Below are 24,575 nucleotides of genomic sequence, written 5' to 3' on the forward strand. Positions count from 1 at the left end.
TAAAATAATTTATTAGAATTATTTTGAGATAAAGCATTATTGTCCAAAACAAAAAAGTAGAATTTTAAGTAACTAGAGTTTTACATTGTAACTAATTATATTTTAATAAAAGTAAATTATATTTATATATATATATATATATATATATATATATATATATATATATATATATATATATATATATATATATATATATATATATATATATATATATATATATATGATATATTTGAATGTTATTTGAAACAAATCATTGCAGAAATAAAACAGCTAATTTCGAATTCATTACAATATTTTAATTCAAAATGTTAAATTTTAAGTGTACTTGAAATTGTCTTTTAATATATGACACTAACTGCCTCTTTTTAAAAAAAATTACTATTTTAAAAATGCCCAAATTAGAAAACCTGAGGCAAATATAATTTTACAAAAAGTACGTTTAAATTGATTTAAAATTTTTTTGATTGAATTAAAAAAAATTTTTGTGTCTTTAAAATTATTAGTTAATGTATCTGCTTATTTTTTAATAATTATTTTAAGAAACTTTTGATTAGCTGTTTTTCTCATGGCTGTTTTTTTCTCTTATTGTAATAATTATAATTAAGCAATGCAAAAGACTTTTGTCTATTGTCAATTTCTTTCTATTTATGATTGTAAACTATTGAATTGAAATTTGCAAAATTTGTTTAAGAACTTAAGAACTCCAAATTTCAAATCCTGTTTTTATTTAATCATATACTTTAAACAGCAGAAAAGGTACTGTATTCGTCTAATAGCTTGCAGAAATTATGCTCAATTTATTTATTAATTTAATTAGTCTCGTAAAAATATCACAGTTCAAATAAATAAATAAATAAAATATTTTCAAGTAAAGAGGTTTAATAAAGGATTATAAATACTCAATAATAATTAAAAAATATTGATCATAATTACAATTAATATTGATAATAATAAAAATTAACCAAAAATGCTAATTTTTAGTTCGGAAACTATAAATTTATGAAAAAGAGAAATTACTTAAATTTGCATATGAAATATTAAAAAAATAATAATAATAAATAAATAAACAATAATTGAATTCTGCGCTTTCAATAGTAAAGTTTCGATATAAAAAAAACTTTTTATTCTTAACTACTCGAAAAGTGTTAAAGCAAGAAACATTAATTTTTCTATAAAACGTTATTTTTTCTCACAAAATTTTATTTATTGATTAATTTCCCAAAATTACAAAAATAACGCAACCATTGCTTCCTTTGGATTTACTTTTTAAGTTTGTTTACCTGAAAGTCTTTTACATTTGATTTAAACAAACTGAGCGACCTGGAATTTTGTTTTTTCTATTTTACTTTTATTCTTTATTGAAAAAAGAAGGAAAAAAATTATATTTCATTAAAGACAAATAATTATTTCGTCAAGACATTTAAAACAATTCGCTGACTTCCAGAAATAAATCGGGATTTGCGCATGATTAAAAGCTGCGCTTTGCACGATTTCTCGTCATTTACGCTACAAACAATACCAAAACGTATACACGTGGTTTTTTCACTGCAACTGTCACATAATCCAAAGGCAGGAAGCAAAGATACTTTTTACCTCAACAATAATTCAGAAAGAACAATCAAACAGAAATGGAAACACCGCAGGTGTTCAGGAAAAAAACCTCTAAACCTTATAAAATATTGAACCTACATTAATGGCGACCAACGAACGAGAAAAAGGTACAAAAAATTATTGATTTCTTGACCGAAGGAAAACAGGAGAGAGTTGGGGGCATAGAAATCCGCTAATGATCCGAGTTAAAAAACACTTACCGGGGTTAATATGTCCAGTTTCGGCTAGTCAGTATCCAGGATAAGCTATCACAAACATGGTCCCTGAAAAGATTTTTTCAGGATCATGATAACTGAAGAGCCGGTGACGGAAAGAAATCCCCACTAAAAAAGAGGAGATCGCGCGCGAAAGCGAATGAAAGAAGTGACGTCACTTACACACAGAATCCCCCAAATGGTTGAACTTGTTCGGCATGTCTACCACAATCCTAGTAGTCATTTAACCGTGGAGACTGTAGCTATCGTTCGTTTCAACACGCGTTCGCAAAGGAGAATTGTAGGTGGTATACAGAAGACTAGAACAGCACGAGAACTAAGTAAAATAATCGATTTTTCGAATTGTAGGGGAAGAGTTTTTTATAGTACTTTCTATTCCCCTCGCTTTATATATTTGCGGTTTGCTCCCTCCTCCCTAGAGATATGGGTTTCATTTTTTTACAAATCCATATATTCATTGAGGGGGGGGGTGCAGGAAAAGGTTGTCATTTGGGGGCTTAGCTTCGTAAGGAGGGGGAGATTCTGTTTTGTAGAGTGTATCGATAAGAGAATAAAACATTTTTTTTTTCACCATTTCAATCGCTATTCTATTTCAAGTTGACTATGCATAAAGTCAATGACTGATATGACTGAAATTTTTTTTTATTGGCAATCACGCTACAGTTAGCCTGAAGTTTGAAACATGAGCTTAAGTTCTAACTCTGGACCTGATTGTAAATTATTACTTACATGTCACATTACTTACATTGATTTTAATTAAAATGTAACGCTTAATTTTAATCCTTAAGCTATGGAGCAAATTATTTGTTTATGGCAACAAAATCCAAATCAATGTGACATTTGAAATCTTTTTTTAACACGCTTTATCGAGTCAATCGAGAAATGAAAAATATATTATTTCAAATAGTTAATGTAAAACAGTATTTTCTTATTTTATTGCAGAAATGTTTATTCCACTGCAACACCTTCCAGCAAAATAAATAAATAAAATTCATAATATGCTTTTATTGTCAATGTACAAAGCTTAAGAGCATCGAGTATAGTGGTATTTTGCGTTAAATTTTATTTTTTCATTCTAACCATCCTCTACGTCAGTGTTTCCCAAACTTATGACTTTTGTGTACCCTTTCTAAATTTTTCGTAACGCTGTGTACCACTAATAAAAAAATGAATGTATTTTCTACTATAAAAAAATTTGCACAAAAGTTAAAAATCACAACTGGCTGTTGACACCACTAATTATTAACTGTTAACTCTGCAATAATTAGCCAATAGAAAAATACGTAATCGTAAATTTTCATGGCTAGCTTTGTTTTTAAAAAAAAAAATTTAATTTTCTTTTGATGCAAGATATTTTGCATAATAACGCGTACCCCCGCTAAACTGTTCCCGTACCCCTGGGGGTACGCGTACGACGCTTTGGGAAACATTGCTCTACGTATTAGTATACGAAATCACGAACACACAAAAACGCGTTTTAAGTGTTTTTCAATACCATTAATGACCAGAAGGTGTCTATTTGTATTAAATTGACGCACTTTGTAATTTGCTTTTACCCCTACCTCATCCTGTTTTTGAGAGAGGGTTGCTAACTCCGCGTATCTTCACCAGGTGGAGCTGTAAATGGTCTCACCTATCACTTAGCTACCAAGATGTTACGTTTATAACTGCAGTTGAAGCCATTCGAAAGATGTGAAGGTGGATACGGCTTTTATTGGGCACCCTGTAAGGTGAATTTATAACTTAATTTATATCTTGAGATGAGAGAGAAAAGCGCTTTATTAACAGAGAAATAAAATTGATTTAGTTTGAATTATGAGTGTGATTTGTTTTCGAATAAAAACAACCGAAAATAATTCACATTTATACTATCCAAAAAATTATGCTACGCATTAAAAATATCAAATAGTTTATTAATATATTTTCCTGAACTAAATGGTTTAATAAGGTCCATTTGTCTAAAATTTTCATTTTATTTAGGTATCAATTTTATCTCGAAATTCATATTTATTTAATTTTTACAATATTCTATTTTTTCATAAAAAAGAATTACAAGTCTCAGTTTTCTCACTTGCTTCTTTCAAATCTTAAAAACATTTTATTTCTCTTATCAAGGTGGATTACTGGTTATAGAATCTATTTTTATGTTTGGATTTGCTTTTGTTTTTCATATAAGGTAATTCCGCATCCACCAAAAGTTACCCATTTTATTTATTAAAATTGCAGAAAAGCTATAACAAAAAATTTTTAAAATAACGTACTTCTTTTTTTCATAATTTTGGAAGTTCACATCGAATGTGTCATTGTAAAGTGCTCCAAAATAAAAATGAAAGAAAGAAACGGAATACTTTGAATAACTTTTGATCTAATGATCAGATCTTCACGTTCTAGAACTCAATGTTGATGGTTCAAGAGGATGACCTCAAATTTGCTAATTAATGAGCCCAGACGATATTTTTAGTTACGAAAGCAGACACAAAATTTACTTTCTCAGAATAAACAGAATTTTTTTCGGCGGAAGCGGATTTTTGAACCTCAAAATGAAGGGGGTAGTTGCAATCTAGAAAATATGATCCTAATAGTTTGGTCATAAGAGCGGTCTAAAAATTTGATCCCTTAAAGTTAATTTTACTTTTTGCGTATTTCGCCATATCTCCAGAACTTTTTAAGTGAATTGAAACATTTTTGCTCACAATTATAAAATTCGTTTATAGAAAGATGCAAAAAAAAATTTTCGTAAATATTTTTTATTTTTTTTTAATAAATAGTCACAAAAAAATTTCGAATTGTAAGGTATATAATTTTTAAAATTGTTTTAAAGTATCTAATTTTACACATGTCAAAACACGAAATTTGAGTGAAATTGGGTGAGCAGTTTTTGGTGAGCATTTCTCAGGAACAATTCAACCGATATCATTCAAATTTTGTATTTTGCCATGTGAAATTAGATACTTCAAAGAGTTGAAAAATTTTTTTATACCTTATTAAATAAAGTCATTTTTTGATTTTTAATAAATCTATTAATAAAAATAATAATTATTTACTAAAACTTATTTTTTGCTTGGAATTACCTTTGAATAAACAAATTTTTTAATTATAGGCAAAAAAATTTCAATTCATTCAAAAAGTTTTCGAGATATGGCGAAATACGCAATAAGTTAAAACTAGCATTAGGGTTTTCAAACTTTAAATCGCTCTCTGGTCAAAATTATTTTTTCCCAATGCCCACCTGTGTTAACATCCGTCAATTCAGCGATTTTGTTGGCCTCTCCTTCAGGGGCACCATATTAGGTGGGCCAATGTCGCTCCCACAGTGAGGACAGATAGTACAGAGAAAGAAAAACCATCCATGCCTTGCCCGGAATTCGAACCCAGAACCTTTCTGATGCAAGGACAGTTCCCTGCCCCCTACACAGGCCGGTCGGCTTCTCCTGATCAAACTAAGAGACCATTTTTCCCAGATTACGGCTACCGCCTATATTTTGGGGTTCAGAAATCAGAAATCGTTGAAAAAAAGATATATTTATTCAAAGAAAGCACATGTTTGTATCTGATTTCTTAACTTAAAATCTCGCCTTCATAATTAATTAGCATATTTGAAGTCATTCCTTTGAGCCATTAAGATAGAGTCCTAGAACGTGAAGATCCGATCACTAGATCAAAAGTTATTCAGGATTTTGGCGCATTGTACATAGCTCTTAACAAAAAGGTTTGATTTCCAGCACAAGGTTCCTACATATCAAAGAAAGTAAACTACGGATAATTTTTATTTAATGCTCTAATATTAATAACATAAAATAAATATTTTAATTTTTAGTTATGTGCAATGGTAAAATAATGAGTTGCAATAGTATTTTTGGAATTGCGTTTAAAGTTCTCCGATCTGAAGTACGTATCACGCAATCTTAAGCTTCACTGGCGATGGTAATTGAAATCGTGCTTCCAGCAATAGATACAGCAAAAATAATTTTATTTCATTTTTCTACATTTCCTGTAATTTTTTAAAAATTTTATTCCACACTTTAAGTAGAAATGAAGTCATTGCTCTCGTTTCTTATTTTTAAAATATCGTATAATACATATTTTCTGATTTCACACGCATTTGTTTATATGTAACCATAGAAACATGTTTGGTTTTGTTATGCATGGTTTGATAAAAGTCGAGACTCGTAATAATAAATTTTAAAAATTTGCGCATTTAAATCAATTGTGCATTTACAGTTTCCTTTTAAAGATTTTTCGAAGTAATTTCTCTGCTTAGATAATCAAATTTTCTTAAACATTTTATTATGATTTATTAGTTTATTTTTATTTTAAACTTACACCTCTTGTGATAAAAAGTGATATTTCAACAATACCATTGTATTTAGACCCTTACATTTTTAATCTAGTTACAAGACTAAGAGAAAAAATATATGCAGCAATAATAATTTTTATAGAGCTGTCTTGACAGGATTAATATTTATTTATTTATATATTTACTTATTTATTTTTTGTGTGAAGAATTTGTAAAATAAATCACATTTGATACAAAATGACATTCAAATATCACTTTTGAATTTCGTTTTTGATTTAGGTTTCTACAATTTTTTCTTAAAGTTTTGAAACTAAAGGTAAAAATGTATGCAGCAATAACGTTTTATTCACAGAACTGTCATTATAGGATGAATAATCTTTATAGTATTTTTAAAAAATTTCACTTTTTGTGATACAGAATGATATTCAAATATCACTATTGAATTTTGCATTTGATTTGCTTGTCTATATTTTTAACTTTATAGTTTTGAACGTATGAAAAACGATGTATGCCTCAATATAGATTTACATTTAGAGTAGTCATTATATAAATTACTCATCTTGCGCTGTAAAATATTTCGTGTATCTGAGCACTAAGCCTGGTTAGCAGGGCGCTGAACTCACGTTTGTGAGAATGGGAATTCGAGTCCGGACGGTAGTAAATGGTGAATGGTGCACGTTAAACCTGTCGATTCATAAAGTCCTCCATGTTCCCATAACAAATCAGTACCTCTGGGGATACTTATATGGAGATTATTCGTTCTCTGGTTCAGGTCAAAATTACGATCTGTCACGATGAATGGATGTATGAATGGGTCCACCCTATAAACGGGTGTGGTAGAAGTCGAATTCTCAGCCATAGATGGCTCCACTGGAAAACAAGAGCAATTGCACCCCCTCTGCCTTAATGGCCGGCGACAACAGCATCTAAACACCAAAAATGGTAGTAATTACTACCAAAATGGTATAATTACTGCCTCAAAGTGACAGTAAGTATTTCCCTATGCCAAAAACAAGGATAGTTCTTGGTGCAGTGAAACACCCAGTATGTTCTTTTACACTACTTGATGTAAAGTAGCCACCACCATGTCTGTTGCTTCAGTCGCACTAAAATTTATAATTACAGTAAGATATGATACATATAAAAATCATTAAAATTACTTTTAGAACACAGTGTAAAGCAAGAATCATAAATTTAGAATGCATGTATGCAATATTTCTTAAAATAAATTTACTTCGTGAATCAAACATACTCTCTGCACAGACAGCATGTTAATATAAATTCAAACAAAACTGAAGTGAATAGAAGTTGAATATTATAAAATTATTTTATGCGATTGATATATTTACGTAAATTTTATGAGAACATAAATATCTTTATTAGACAACTGAAAACATACGTGCATTTTATAACGGTTTATATGAATAGTTTGTAAAATCAACCCGAAGGAAAATTGACATTTCTTGGAAAATAATGGACCTTAATCAATATAATTTATAAATCGGTGAAGATGATTTAACCTTGGTATTATGACCAGTTTGCCAATTCAATCCTACAAGAACTCTTATTTCACCAAACCATTTCAGGAAAACAAACCACAATCTTAGCTGCAATATTGTCCCTATCTTAAAATCGTACAATTGTTCACCTTTAAGGTTCTACTAATATTTTAAAAGTATTTGTTATACGCTTAAAACATACCCTTCCATCATTTCTCGCAAAAATTCAGCTAAATAATTTAAATGTGCAAAAATCATTAGCCAAATTTACAGAACACGCTCTTCTTCACCAGCGTGTTGCCGATTGGTCAATTATTGGTGTTAAGATTGGCTTCATCAATTATTGGTGTTAAAATTTAACTACAACCTTTGAAGTGATCACTCGATTAAGTATGAAGTTTAAAAAAAGTACAATAAAAGTATGAAATTGATTTAAACAAATTTTAAAATAAAAATTTTAGGATTAAGTTTTAAAATAATAAGTCAAAATGGAAAAGCGCTAAAAGCAGCTAAAACCAAATTTGTCTCATGTAAACAATTTTAATAAAAAGTTAGAAACCAAAAATAGGCAAAACGAAATTCTAAAGATACGCATGTTAGCATAAATAGTACTTCATCAGAAGGCACACTGTCTGCTAACACACTGGAGCCTTTCTGTAGTCAGTGATTAGATCAAAAGCTGACTGTGCTCCTAGGCCCCATAATTGATATACTAAATAAGAAAATACAATACCTCAAAAATTTAAATATTGAAATAAAGATGTAAATCCGATGATACACAAGAAATTGAAATAAAGATTTTTTGAAGTATTGCATTTTCTTATTTTGTTATTATGGGGCTTCGGGTCACAGTCAAATTTTGGTTAACTGACTACAGAAAGGCTACAGTGTGTTAGCAGACAGTGTGTCCCCTGATGTACTGTTTTTGATAACATACATATCCTTACAATTTCATTTTGTTTTTATTTGATTTTTAGCTTTTTATTTAAATTGTTGAAAAAAAGTAATAATTCACAAAATTTTTAGAGTATTGTAATTTTTACCCGTAAGCTTTGCAAATGAGCGTTTGGTAAAATAAAACAATTAAAAATGAGTTTTTTTTTTATCATGCAGTTAGGTAGTAAATTTGGAAAAAACTATAGTCTAGAGAGTAATTCTACCAAAAGAGTGTTTAATTTTAACTGTGCTTCTATAAATAAAGCTTGTTAAAGAAATGTTCATTTTGATAACCACTATTTTACTTAGTTTTAGTCTAGCTTGATAACTTTTTTCGGTCGGTTATTACTTTTTTTTTCATTTCTATGTAAGTTTTAAAGTAACATTCATCAACCTTTAAAATTACATAAAAAATGCGTATTTCGGTATAAGTTATTAAGCATATAATTTCTAGTTTATTATGTTCGAAGTTTTTGTATTTTGAAAACATTCCTTATTGAAAAATTTCTTCACAGTTTAAAGAAAAAAAAATCCTTTGAAAAGTGCTTTTAAAATTAAAAAAGCTATATCGGAAAATTTTTTCTACGAATTAAGTCCAAAACAAACAAATACATAACAAATTTTCTTTTGAGTATATACTTATCTAACCTTATCTCAATTTGGGTGACAGCTTTCACGCCTATAATTCCTTTTTATTTTATTTATTTTGCTCAGGGGTGCGAAGACAACAGAGACTAAAACACTTGTAACATTTCCTGACATTGCTGTCATAATAAAATTCGTTGGAACTGTTAACTTCAAACTAGTTGAGGAACTGGATAAAAAATGCAACAAACAAAGGAAAAGATTAAAATCATTTTTGTTGGATGGGGCAACCCCTGATATTTAACAAAGCAAAGCACACAACAGGAACTAATTTAAAGATCGGAGGAAATGGAAAAGGTGCGGCTGATTCTTTTTAAAGAGCGGCTTATGGTTCGTGTTGCTGATTTTGGAAGTTACAAAAAGCAGAAAATATTTTACATGTGTTTTTTATATTTTTGTAGAGTAAATTTGTGGCGTCTATTAAGCTGCTTTTATTATTATTTTTTTTTTAGAGCAAAGTATCACGGAAGTCTGACTTTTAACGGTTTATATCAATAAGCCTTTGAACTCAAATACTCTATGGCGATAACTGAAAGCCTAACTACGTTGTGCCATTACTCTTTTTGGCTGTTTTTAATGATAAATGTTACATTCGTGTAATGTACTTAGTCAATAAGATACAAACTAATATTCTTTTTAAGAAATACTTATGTTTTGTGTGGCTAATTTTGGAAGTTACATAATGCACGTGTGTTTTATATTTTTGGAGTTTGAATGTCTTTTAAGATACATTTAACTCAAATAAATTTCGATATTTGAAACTGAAATCCTACGTGGTCTTGAATGGTAAACGTTAGATCCGTATATGGTTCTAAACCATTTTAAAAGTGGCTAAAGTTTCGTACTGGTTTGTATCGTTCGATTTCAAAAATTTTATAAAGCAGAAAATATTTTGCATCTGTTTTTATATTTTTGTACTGTGAATTTGTGACGTCCCTTAAACTGCTTTTATCATTATTTATTTTTTGAATTCTAAATTGTATTGCTTAATGATTTACTCCGATACCTTAAACTAAAAATGATAACTGTAGCTTTCATGCTTTCTGTAGCTGTTTTTAACACTAAACATATCGTAACCGGTCAAATGACCGTTTAAGAACTTATGTATCGAAAATGATCTTATCATCTTATCGTTTTTGCACATTTGACTTCATGACTTTTTCTAACAATTCCAGACAGTTAATATTCTATTATTATTATTATTATTATTTTGTATTTTGTTTGTTTCGAATAATACTTGTCATATATCTATTTCTACCACAACCGGTCATTTGACCGGGAGAACAGTTTATTGTTTATAAGGTTATCGGATCAGAAATTACTATGTAATGTGTGTTCAACGTATTGCATTCGATTAGTTGCACATTTCTGCAAAGACTGTTGCGTAGTTAGTTCTATCAGAATGACTGCGAATTCAAATTTCAAGAAGGTACCAAACATTTTAGATTAGCATTTTAGGAAAAAGTGACAAAAACTAAATGTTTCGGTAAGTAGCTTATATTTTATTTTGACAGCTTTACTTCATTTCTAACTAACTGATAGTTTTTCCCAGAAAAATGTCGAAACAATCAGCACAAGTTCTTAGAAGAAATAATATTAATTTTAAGAATAATTATAAGAATTATAATTCTTATTATTATAAGAATATTTATAAGAATTATAGAAATAATAAATAATAATAATTAGAAGAAATATGTTTGGGGAAAATGTACAATGAAAACACCCTGCCTATGTAAAATATGAGTTTAGCATTGAATTAAAAACTCTTATTCTCTGTGTTTGTAATACATAAAAATTCATTGTAATTATGCTTGTAATACTTGACTAAAAGATTCATTCGCTTGAAAAATACAAAATTAATTAATAAATAAATAAATAACAGTTCGACAAGCTTCAAACTCTTCAAAATAGGCACCTATTTTTTTTTTTGGGGGGGGGGCTCAAACAAACTAGTTTTATAGTAAACGGTTGAACTAAATTTAAGTTTGTTTGTTTTTGTTTTTTTCCCCTAAGTATTATTTCAGAAAAGATTTTTGTTAATTTAGAATGTATTTTAACTCAGTTTCTTTCTGAAAAAAGTAAGCCTTTATTTATAAAATATTGTATAACTAAATCAAATTTTCAAAAAAAAAAAAAAAAAAGAAAGGAAAAAAAAGGCATAAATGCTGCTATTTAGAGATTTTTGAAGATCTTAAAAATCTTCGTAATTACTCCTCCTTATATTGTAAATACATAACAACAGTGCATAAATCCGTAACAGATTCATAACATGAGTACATCAAATCACCCAATTATAGCCAAGCACTCAACCAAGTAAGCATTTCAGGTTTTTATCTTTTGACAGTTAATGCCATGAAATTTTGATCCCGGTCAGACGACGTGGACAGCTCCCGAGCTGCTACCCCTCTCTACAAACTTTCACACCACAACCAGGACTTATAGGCACGACAGATTTAGCGTGCACCTTGCTGCGTATTCACGCCGGTTGTTTAGTCGGTAGGATCGAACTCACAACCCCCAGTTATCCCCCAGGGGTGTGATCGACGCCTTAATCGACGAACTACCAAAACACTAATATTTATATAAAAGAATAAAAAGAAAAAAAATGGAACAATTAAATTGTATTTTCCAATTATTAGTGATCAATACAGTTACAGTCACTATAGGTTGAAATACGGATATTAATCATTTAAATCAATTAAACCTACTCCGAAGCATTTTTGACTGAACGGTATTTTTGGTGAATAAAGTATGAAGCTGCCTGCAGCTCTTTGCTTTTACTAGCACTTCGGAGAAATGTTTATCCACTATTTTTCTTTCTTTCCAAATCTAATCAAGGGAGAAAGTTAAATAAATAACTCACTTAGCAAAAAAAAAAAAAAAAAAAAAAAAAAAATTTGTTATTATTTTAAATAACTTTTAAATAAAATAACGTTTATTTTGAAAAATAAATTTTTTGTATCAATTATTTGTTGGATTAAATTATTTTGCACATTTTAAGTAAACAAATTTATGAAGCGTATGCAATAAGTCTTTGATTCAGAAATATAGCCCAGAAATAATGTACGCTCTTTTCTCTAGAGCTATTCTCCCGACTTATATGTTTTATATTTTGACTGTTAAAATTACGTTATCTATCTCTGATTGTAACAAATCGGCATGTATTGGAAGACAAATAATTTTTGACAGTAAAATTAAATTAAAAAATCTTAAACTTTTATTCAAAATACTTTTGAGTGTTTCTTATATCGTCATTCGTAGTCTTAGGATAAACGTGTTTTAGAATTGTGAGTAAAAATAACTGTTAGTTTCAAAATACTTGAAACAAAAACAGTTGATTTTGTCATTTTATTACACAGTGAAACTTAGTTTAAATAAATATGATTTCATTGTTTCGCTTTTGACACGCATAAAAATTGTATTACATTTAACCAAATACTAATGTTGCGCTGAATTCCGGGTTTAGATAAAAACAATAAACATTTAAGTAAAATTTGTTATCAGATTAAAGTAAAGTAAATATCTTTTGACTCAGCATTTATTTTTTGTTTTAAATCTTTTTCTATGGGATCTGATTATGGTGTAAATAAAGTTATTTTTAACTTTATTCATACCAGGTAATGTTTTATTTTGTTATACCATACACACAACTAAGTTAAATTGTACTTTTTGTGACCTCATCTATGGAACGTTGAATGATAGCAGTAAATAAATAAACAATCTTTTTACAGCTTACGAAGATGTTTTTAATGTAGTTTTTCTATTTAATTTAAAAATTGCTTTTAGATTAATTTTCTGAATAAACTAATATTAAATTAGCGTTTAATTTCAGATATTTAATTTATCGTCTGATCTTATCTATTCTACTTCAAAAATAGTTATTTTAATAGGAAAACAATCAAATAATTATTTTAATAGGAATATTTTTAACTGTATTCATGCCATGTAATATTTTATTGTGTTATACCATACACGCAACTAAGTTAAATTGTACTTCTTGTGACCTCGTCTATGGAACGTTGAATGATAGCAGTAAATAAACAAACAATCTTTTTACATCTTACGAAGATGTTTTTAATGTAGTTTTTCTATTTAATTTAAAAATTACTTTTAGATTAATTTTCTGAATAAACTAATATTAAATTAGCGTTTAATTTCGGATATTTAATTTGTCGTCTAATCTTATCTATCCTACTTTAAAAATAGTTATTTTAATAGGAAAACAATCAAATTATATTTTATTTCCTATTCATTAATCCGAAAGCATTTTTATAAAATAATTATATAGTTTGTCAATATGTAAACAAATTTAATTCCATTGAAGCTCCAAAAACTACTACTCGACTTTATATCGAGTTTAATGAACAATCCGAAATCTACTTATTATTCTAACTCTATTAAAGAATAGATAAATAAATAAATAAATAAAATCAGAAAATCTCGTACACTATAGGCTTTTAAAAATACTACCTACACAAATAATTTTTATTTTATTTGCTTGAAAAGCAACAATCACTCCTTAAATAAACTTAATTATTCTACAATTGGCATCGTTAGGGGAATCACTTGATTTTCGGGAACCTAACCAATTATCTTTATAAATACCCATACATCAGTATTTGAATGCTCTTTCTTCTCATTTGTAGCTTCAACAGTTATTTTATTCATCAATGACTTGCAGATGTTACTAAACTGAAAAATCCACATATCTTGACCTGAATTAAATGTGCGACAGGTACTTATTAGAAAAAGAACTCTTATTCCCATCAAAGTAAATTTTCAAAGTTATCGATCAAATAAATGATAAAAGCCCTGAAAAGACTAAACAACTTTACGCCCCACCCTTTTACAAGAGGGGAGAGATGTGGTGGTACTCATCTTCTGCGGTCACCGCTGTCGTGATGGCCGTAATGATGTTATGCGGTCATTTAGCAGAGGTTGGGAGGGAGGTGTGTCACACCCACATAACAACTCAACTCTTTGAATGTTTCTCTTTTAAAGTATTTAAATGATTATTTGGAAAAATGTATTTTTAAGCTTTCGTTCTAGATTGGCAAAAGGTAAATTAAGTTGCATTTATTTTTTCGATGCTCTATGCAAATACGGATATCGTTTAAGGTAATTAATTATTTTTTATGACTTTAAGACTGAATTATTATGACTTTTTGAGTCTAACGACACCATCGGCAAGAATTAAATTGCAATTGCTGTCACAAGAGTCAAACAGTAAAATAAACTCAACAGTTGAATTGGACATTACAAAAGAAAACAAGACGAGTTAGTTCATATTTCGCAAAATTTACGAAGTAAAAACACGCACATGAATAGACTTTAAAAGCAAAATCAGTTAATTTCATACTAAAAATAATGTCGTATTTATTTTTTGTCGTATTTTCACATTATTGATAATAATCGATTATTTCCAAAATAAAAATTATAAATATTGTATTATTATTAGCGAGTTTTACAAATTAAGTCAGGTCAGGGCCGTCTTAATAGCAAGCAGGGCCCCCGGGCACAGAAATGTTTTAGGCCCCTATTACATTTCATATTGTTTAAAATAGAACTAAAAAACTTCACATGCATAAAATTAAGCATTTTTAAGATATGCAATAATTTTAACAAAGATAAAACACATTTTTATAGCCCCAAAAACTCAATACACATAAAATAAAGCATTTTTAAACTAGGCATAATTTTTCTTAAATAAATGAGATGCTAACAAATTGCAATCCTCAAATAGTAAGTAATTTTCAAAACGAAGAAGCTAATTAAAATAAGTAAATTAAAAAGCATAGGGATATAAAAAAAAGTATTGTATTTTATTTTGTAACCGTCTCTGAACAGTCAACCCAATTTTTGGGTTTACGTCTACCAATGTTCAATTCCGCAGCCTTGTAATTTTTAACCAATCCAGAAGACAAGGAAACTCCTGGATCAGTACCCCCAGAGGTTTGACTTTTTATGGAAACATGGAGGACTTTGTGACTCGACAGACCTAACGTGCATCAGTCACCATTTACTACACAGGGAGTTTTCGCCGGCAGAGATCGAACCCACGTACATGGGCTCAGTGCCCTACAAACCAGGCTATCCCGGCCAAGGGTTAAACAGTTGTTTCATTTTTATTATAATCGTCATTGAACAGCCGACCCAATTTTTGGGTTTACGACTTCTAATGTTCAACTCTGTAGCCTTTTACTTTTGAACTCAATATAGAAAACAAAGGAGCTCTTGTATCAAGTATCGGGAGAAATTTTACATTCGTGGAGTACTTTTTCAGTGGAACTAACCCGTATTTGCATTACATGGAGATGAAGACCACGAGAGCCTCCCACGGTTAGTCTGACGGCAAAGGGACTCTAACCCATGATCCGTCTGCCACTGAGGATATTTCACGTCAGAACTGTGGTCTGTGCAAGCCGGATGCAGATTCGTATCGACCAGCCATCATTGAATTCGAACCCGGTTCACCTCATTGGGAGGCGAACACTCTATCACCTGAGCCATCGAGGCTAGGGTATAGCAATTAAAAAAATTCAAAACGTATGAATTGTTTCGTCAAACTATTAAAAAGTCAGTTATTATAATATCAATATTTAAACATCTTTCAATGCACATCAGACATAACCAGTTTAAAAGTTGCTGTCGTATGATTCGAAACACTTTCAATTATTACTTTAATTAACTATGAATACTAAACAGAGTTGGTTGTCAACCAGATTTAGTTGTTGTTGTAGTTCATTTACGTCACACTGGAGCTGCACAACGGGCTATTGGTGACGGTCTGGGAAACATCCCTGAGGATGATCCGAAGACATGCCATCCCAATTTTGATCCTCTGATGAGGGGATGGCATCCCCGCTTCGGTAGCCCAATGACCTACGCGAAGTAGAGCACTTTACGGTAGAACAGTTTAACGAGGACCCATACAGCACATCTTCGGTCCCTACGCAGACTGATCCAAGTGGTTACCCACCCTCACAGTGACCGTAGCCAGTGATGCTTGACTTCGGTGATCTCAAGCATATTAAGAGACATTATCGCTTAGGGAGTTGAGCACCTAAAAACTTCATTTTAACGAAGAAAAACAGATTTCGGCTGACTTTTTATTTTTCCTAGTGATAAACTATTCAAACTATTGGTGTTTGCATGGTAATCAATCACTATTCTTAGAAAAAAAATTCGCACTTTTTACACTAGCATATATCCCAAAAAGCATGCAACCTTACGGCTACCTTCTGTCAGAATTTTCTTCCTATTGTCGAACGAAAGTGTTTGTACTAAAAAGCTTTAGGGCAAAAATATTGCAGTTTTTAAACCTTTCATCCTAAAAGGATTACAAATTATTTTTTAAGACTTTTTTTTAAATAAGGTCACTTAGGTCCATAATGACGTTTCAGCTGACGTCACACACTAACGATAGGATCAAACTGCATTGCTCATTAAAATTTCATGACAAGGTGGATTTTAGCTGAGCATGCAAGACTTTGTGCAAAGAAACCTTATAATGACCTAGGTTTAAGAGTATTTTCACTTTGAGACTAGCTTTATTAAAGGATTTTTTTCAAGCTTGAAAACTCTTAAGTCAACCTCGATTTGAGGTTTTTATATAGAAGGTTGTTATCCAAGGTTTTGGATGAGGGTAATGTGCGTAGAATAGAGCAGATGGCCACTGATCTCGTTTTAAGGTTAGAAGATTTACACGTAAGCCGCATAACCAACCTTTTTAGGTTTACATTAAAAGGTTTCTGCTGAGTGAAAATTAACCATATTTTGCTATTTGGGATTTATTTTAAAAATTATATAATGCAAAGTTGTTTATTCTTAGTTTTTTTTTAATACAATTTATAAAAAGTAAGATTCTCAAGGGCCCCCTGAGTGCCTGGGGCCCCTGGGCACTGTCCGGGTGTGCCCATGCGTAAAGACGGTACTGAGTCAGGTACATGAAGACTCCTATATAAATAGAGTTGTTGAGGGAAGAATTTTTTGTAATTTCATGCTAAAAAAATTTTTTATTATTAATTTATTTTTAGACATATTTTTAGATTGTTGATGATGTGAGACGATTTGCAATGTGAAAAGAATCATAAATATGTTACTATTATTAACAGGTTTTGCAAACTAAATCTGGTATCTGAAGACTCCTATATAAATAGAGTTGTTGAGCAAAAATAAAAAAAATTGTAATTTCATACTAAAGCGAAGGTTCTATTTTTTAGACGTATTTTCCTATTATTGATGATGTGAGATGAATTACAATATAAAATGAATCATGCAAATTAACTCAGGTATTACTATTGAAAGCAAAACGAGTTGCTGTGTATTCCAAAAAATTCATACTGTAAGAAACGGAAAACTGCAAAAAGAAAGTCATATTTATTTTTAGACGAATTTTAATGTTATAGATGGTATGAGATGATTTACTATACATAATGAATCACGAAAACTAAATCATGTATTACTCAAAAAAGGAGTTTCTTAAAACTGAACAAAAATGTGTCAAAATGGCTCCGGAACAAATGTTGTCGAATTTATTCAAAATTGAAACAGCATATACTCATTTTTGAGCAAAATGCATAGACTCAAAAGTGATTTAAAGGGAGAAATGTACGAGAGAGATGCTTGTCAGCTTCCGGCAGGACTCGAACCAAGGACCTCCTGGTTCGTAGTAGGATACTTCAATCGCCATAGTTGTACACAACAGTTCATGGAGAGTTAGAAAGTTTTCAATAGTGGCCGCCGCAAATAACACATCATGATATACTTATTTCCTCAGTGGTACAAAAGCTTGCAATTTGGAAAATATGGTCCCAATAGCTAAGTCAGGAGATCGGTAATTTTAACTTTAAGTTTTGCTTATTTCGATTTATCTTTGAAAAATTTAAACCAATGGAATGTATGTCATGATACGTCATTGTGACAGTCACTATTTAAAGCTTCCCATCTCTCTCTGAACTGGAGTACACAGTACAAAAAATAAACGATACACCCTCAATAACTTTTGATACTAATGATTGGATTTTCACGTACTAGGACTGAAACTTAATGGTTCAACAGGGTAACCTAAACCTCGATAATAAGGGCAGACAATAATTTAAGTTACGAAATCAGACACAAAATCTTACTTCTTCGAAATAAACGTGACTTTTTTTTCGATGGATTTGGATTCCTGACTCCCAAAATATAGAGAATAGCTACAATCTAGGAAATATGGCCACAATAATTTGATCAGGAGAGCGGTCGAAAGTTTGGATCACTTAATAATAATTTTACATTTTGTGTATTTCGCTATATCACGAAATCTTTTAAAAGGAATTGAAAAATTTTGCTCTCATTTAAAAATTACATACCTTGGGTAGAATAAAATAGATTTGTTTAAGTAACAATGTCTTATAACTCACGTCAAACTTATACCTTTCTGTGCTTAATTAACATTCCAACGTAAATTGGGCAACCGACGATTTTAAATTTTCTCCAACATCGGAGTTTTTGGAAGTAAAAATAATTCTAAAAATAAAAAATAAAATCATGAAATCAATTGGACGTAATCTCGGTGCTGGGTATCCCTCTTTATCGGCGTTTGTATTTAACTATTCTACTTATATATGAAATATATAATGAAATATGTATCAATATATATGAAATATAAAATAATATATGTATATATTAAATAAAGTGTTCTTTTTAACGGTATTTTAAGTTGTTCAACACATAACTTAAAGAATATTACACCATAGTTTTACAATGTGCAATTTTTTTAAAAATTTAATTTATTTATCACTTTTTCCTTAGAACATCAATCACTGGGCTCATGTTGCCCTACTACTTAGCGTCTGAATCAATACTTTCCGATGTTACCTGCTTTTCTTGTTCCCTATCTCATCTTGTATACGCATACGTTTGAAAATTTTTTCGAGTATTATTACAGAATTTCGTTGCACAGTGATAAACATCAGCAACTACTTTTTTTCCTATTAATTTCATCTGCAACAGTGCTTTGTCATGAAATTGGATTTAGTTACAGTATACAAGGGCATGTTTTAGAATTTTTCTTACCTGATACAAATACTTATATTTGTACACAACTCGGTAATGCATAGTTCTCATATGGTCATTAAAATTTTTCTTCAATATATTTTGTAAAAGTCATTCAAATAGAAAAAGTAAAATACTATTGAAATCATGCCTAAACAACAAAGATAAACTAGAATTAAAGCAAATTTAACTATTTAAATTGCTTTACACTGACAGAACTTTTGCAAGCTGCTTTAACTATTTTTTTAAAAAGAAACTAATCCCATAATATATGAGGTCATTTTCATATTTAATATATTTAAATTATCTTAAACCGCCTATTTGCTCGACGGCTTAAACAGGTATAATTGAAAAATAGCACACTGTCTTAATAGCCAGTTTAAAGAAAGAACAAATATAATAATAAAACTTTCCTTTCAAAAGAAAAAACGGGTGAAAATATTATCTAACTAATTTGCTTTGTGTGCACAAAAGATTTAGCAGTTTAACTCTCATAATCCTTTTATAGTGCATGTTATCTTCTGAGCAAATAAAGAAAAAATATTCCTCATACTTGTGGAATTCAGAACACGCCATCACCATATTCGCCTTAACGTCACGTCTAATCCAAATATTTGAGTTGTTCCTCAAAAGAAACATACCTCGACAGAAGTTAAGATGGCCCATCCCTTTAAACTCATGACCTATGACTTAAAAATATTGAAGAACTTTTCTGTAAAAATAATATTACAAAAACCATCGAGATTAAATGGGTACGTTAAGTGTCAATTACAAAAGACGCGACATATTCAAGTGTTGACATAGGTTGTGTGTCTGTGTGATTTATTCGAAGAAGGATTTTTTACAATTTATACTGAGATTTTAAAGAATATCTATATGAATTTATGTTATAGCATTAAGCAAAAAATCTTTTGAACAAATGACCTCACTATCTATTAATCTGTTAATATAATAATAATAATAATAGTAATAATAATAATAATATGTTTATAAATCTATTTAATAGCTTTATTTATTCAATTTTAATCGATACCAATTTTTAAAAATCATTGATAAAACAGATCCAATACACTATACCTAATTTTCGTGCGTTTTGAACATTAAAATAGTATAAATTTGCAACATTCTTAAAAAGAAATTTTACTATATCATCGTGCAAATGAACCCTTTCTTAAACTTGATTGCACGATACTACGATTTAACTTAGTTAAATTTACACTTTATTGAAATTACTGAAATTTTTTCCTTTTTCTTCGTTTAGGAACATAACGCTTTTAAAACAGCAAAAATCAGGTAGTTTTTTAATGTCTTTTTATTGCTTTTTTTCGTTACAAATACTAAATTTTTCTTTCGTTAATTGGACAAACAAACTATAAATTTTAGTGTTTTGTCCCATAATATTGTTCATATTTGCTGCAATCTTCATACAGAGCTCAACTGAACACCTTATTTGGGTACAGCAAGTTTAGAAGACAACTTTAGATTTTGGTTCAAGATACCAATATATATATATATATATATATATATATATATATATATATATATATATATATATATATATATATATATATATATATATATATATATATATATATATATATATATATATATATATATATATATATATATATATATATATATATATATATATATATATATATATATATATATATATATATATATATATAAATATATATATATATATATATATATATATATATATATATATATATATATATATATATATATATATATATATATATAATATATATATATATATATATATATATATATAACTATTTTTGGTGTCATAGTGGTCACTGTTGGAAATTTCCCTCAGAAAAGGGGGTTGAATAACAGTTTATTTAATTGTTATTTTACCATATTAAAAAAATCAGACTAATAACCATAAATAAAATGGTGTTCGAGCTGTCAACTGCAAGAAAAACCGTTTATTAACTGCTTTCACCTAATACGGTTAAACAACCAGAATTTTATCGCACCAGCTAGGCCCAACTAATGAAGCCACTTAGTTCCTTCTAACTAGGTGCATAAAATAGCCTAGAGGACTAATTTGTCAATCTCATGATCGATAGAATGGGGGTTCGAGTCCCAGTGTTGACACCTCAATATTTTCTCCATTCCCTTCAACACATAAGGAACTTCCAATGTCCTGCAACCCCTCCCTCAATTTTTGATCATTGTCTACAAGAATACTACTGATGGCAGCACCATTAGGTTGCTTAACACAAAAAGTCTAGTATTTCCAATCGCCTACAATGGGTGAAGCAACCAGAACAAAAAATTAATTAAACCCCATTCCATGATTCTTTTGATAAAACACAGCTCAACCACAACCTAACTCCAATATCCATTACCTAGCAAAAAGCTTAGCTCCAATGTGCAGTTAAATTTTCTTCATGGCTCTGAAACCATGCTAGTTGTAAATGGCTAAAAAACCGAACAGTTTTGTATTCGTGGTGTTTCATGTACCGTACTAGTTGCGTGCGATTTCAAAGTCGTAAAGGTGAAAAATGTTCTTTACCGTAAATTATACTGTGAATTGGATGGACTGACTGCTGCCGGTTAATTTACCGTAATTTTAGAATGAAAATTCTAGCAGCGCAACATTAAACACCAGTATATCTAAGTAAGCAGGATAACAAATGTTAACAAACATATCTATAAAATTAGTAAATGCCAAGCCCTAAAAAATCAAAATTATTCCTTTAAACCAGGAAATGTACTCAAAACAAAATAAATAATTCTATAAATTTATTTGTGGAAATGCAAAAAAAGGGGTTGAAAAAGTAAAAATAATATTTTAGAAGTAGCTTCTAGTGTAACGTGCAATTAGTTTTGAATAATTCAAAAGAAAATTCATTAAAGAGATAGCATTTTAAAATACGAAACTACCGATCTTAACATACTGTGACTCACGACTTTGAATCGAAGAAGCAATCCAATTCAGTGTCTGGACATTCTTCAGTAAAGATAAACACTGTTAATGAGGAGATAGGACACATAAAGCTATACTTTTTATTGAAAGTGCATTCACCGCCGTACGCACTTCACCAATGAATTATTCAATACACAACATTTGAAAAACTGGATGCTGTATTTTTATTTAAAGAGCCGAGGGCATCTCGCTTTCCAATAACTCAATTATGTCAAAAAGCTTACTATGGAAGTTGTAGCCAATGCGGAATCCGGTCTACTTTCTGTTATATTTATCTTTTCTAATCAAGACCTTTATAGGAATTTTCGCTTCCACATTTGATCAGCTCTTGGTTATTTAATGTTTCCATTCACCATCAACAAAATCATATGTTATCGGAATTCAAAAAGATGTTTATGTCTATGATAAAAGCAGTGTTATTAAGTAAATATGTGGGAATAAAGAGGTGGTCTTTAAAATTATTGTCTTCAGAAAAGCTATCACCTGTTTCTCTATGTGATAATTTTTCCATTTCTTCCGGGTATGAATATTTTGTACGTCAAAAAAATGATAATAACTCACACCGATTTAATTTGATAGTTTCAATTTAAGTTGACATTCTCCATTTGGTTTTGTTTAATGACTATAACAAAACTGCATGTTTTATAAATCCAAGCATAAATTTGTACATGAAAATATGTTATATAAGGGCAGCAATAAAATTGTATATTTCATGAATCCAATCATGCATTTGTTCATAAGAATATTTCATCTTATAACGACAACAAAATTGTTAGTTTTATGAATTATAACATGTAATCGTGCATAAAAGTGTATCATTTTATGACAGCAATCAAAAAGTATATTACAAAAAGCCAAACTTATATTTGTACAGAACTAATACAGGTAACATCCATGAAAATGTCAACTTGCGCATCAAGATTTTCAAATTAATACAATACTGAGTAACATAATTTTTAAGTTTGGACTGTCTATTTCAATAGGAAGCAGAATTAAGTTTTAAATTATAAATAGTACATTTATTTTTTTTTAAAAAAATCGTAATAGATGCGTAACTACTTTGAGAAATTTGCTAGAAGATTTAGTACACAGTAATAAGTCAGTTTTTAAATTGTCGCTGCCTTTTCTTAAATTTTTTTATAAACATTATAGTGTTTCGGCCAGCAAGATTGAACTGTACAAATGTTTTAATAAAAGAAGCCGTAATGGGTGTATAGCTCCTTTGAGAAACTCTCCTTATAACTCCTTTGTATACCTAATATTCACTTATATATACTTCGGCCAGCCAGGTGGCCGAGTGGTCAGCGTGCCTGCTTGCGAAGTTAATGGCTGCGGGTTCAAATCCAGCTCAGGGCATGGATGTTTCTCTGTATGTTATCCCCTGTTATGTAAATGTGTCCCACCCCATGAACGGGTATCTGTGACAGCGTGGCGTGGGTAATGTTGCCCACCTCTGTGATCTTTGGCTTCCTGGTAAGTAACCGAGTAACAACAAATGAGCAACACTTCCGGTATCTTCTGAGGCAAGGAAAGAAAGTTCCGTGAATGCCGTTATTTTTTTTTTTTTTTAAAAGAAGAAAAAAATCTTGTTTGAAGATTTGACATCTAGTTATCAGCCTTTTTTAAAATTGTCAATGATTTGTTATAGACATTATAGAGTTTCAGATTGCAAAACTAAATTTTTAATGGTGTTTTGTTTAACAGCAAATTTAATTTCACTTCATGAATATTAATCAGCTACGTAGAAAACTGAATTTTTGGCACTTAAGGGAACACGGCAATTAAGGGAAACTTTTCAAAATTCATATTATCTGTACACATTAAGAGAACTTTATTGCAAATCAAACAGAATTGGCAGTTTGCATCTTATAAATTCCAATATTTTTAAATTCCATTATTATTTCAATATTTTTGAATTTATTTTAGATAGTTTAATTCAGTTTAATTTTATTGGAAAAGATTTGACATAGTTTTATTCAGTTTAATTTTATTTGAAAAGATTAGACATAGTTTTATTCAGTTTAATTTTATTTGAAAAGTTAGTTTAAAAACTAAATATTAGTTTTAAGTATAAACAAAATTGGAACGTTCTGTTTCATGTGCTTGATTCTATGTCTCAAATATTTCCAGTGAGGTGATGAGAGGGTTGCCAAGGGAAAAACGTCACAGATATCCAAAGGTGGTTATCTAATCGTTGACTATGGAATTAATGACTATAATTTTAAATGTATCACTATTATTTCAAAAACTAAATAATTTTTTTATAAGGTAAATATTCAAATAAGGCAAAACAATGTGAAGAAACCACAAATAAAGTTTGTGCTTTATACACATTGTTTTGCTTCATTCGTAACACATTTTATCCCCTATTCTTA

General features: G+C 29.7%; 1 protein-coding gene across 2 annotated transcripts in view; it reads right to left on the reverse strand.

The window, feature by feature from the left end:
- LOC107436447 (uncharacterized) overlaps nt 1-24,575 on the reverse strand; it is a 246,518-nt gene that overhangs the window by 202,695 nt on the left and 19,248 nt on the right. The window contains exon 1 of one of the 2 annotated variants that reach the window (XM_043040071.3): nt 1,812-2,108. The exons of the other annotated variant lie outside the window; for it this stretch is intronic. The gene's annotated coding sequence lies outside the window, so the exon portion shown is untranslated. Of the gene's footprint in view, nt 1-1,811; nt 2,109-24,575 lie in introns of those variants that run through there. 2 annotated transcript variants of the gene reach the window in all.

The sequence above is a fragment of the Parasteatoda tepidariorum genome, chromosome 11 (assembly GCF_982258835.1).
Source record: "Parasteatoda tepidariorum strain Cologne lab strain chromosome 11, Ptep-v5.0, whole genome shotgun sequence".
NCBI lineage: Eukaryota > Metazoa > Arthropoda > Arachnida > Araneae > Theridiidae > Parasteatoda > Parasteatoda tepidariorum.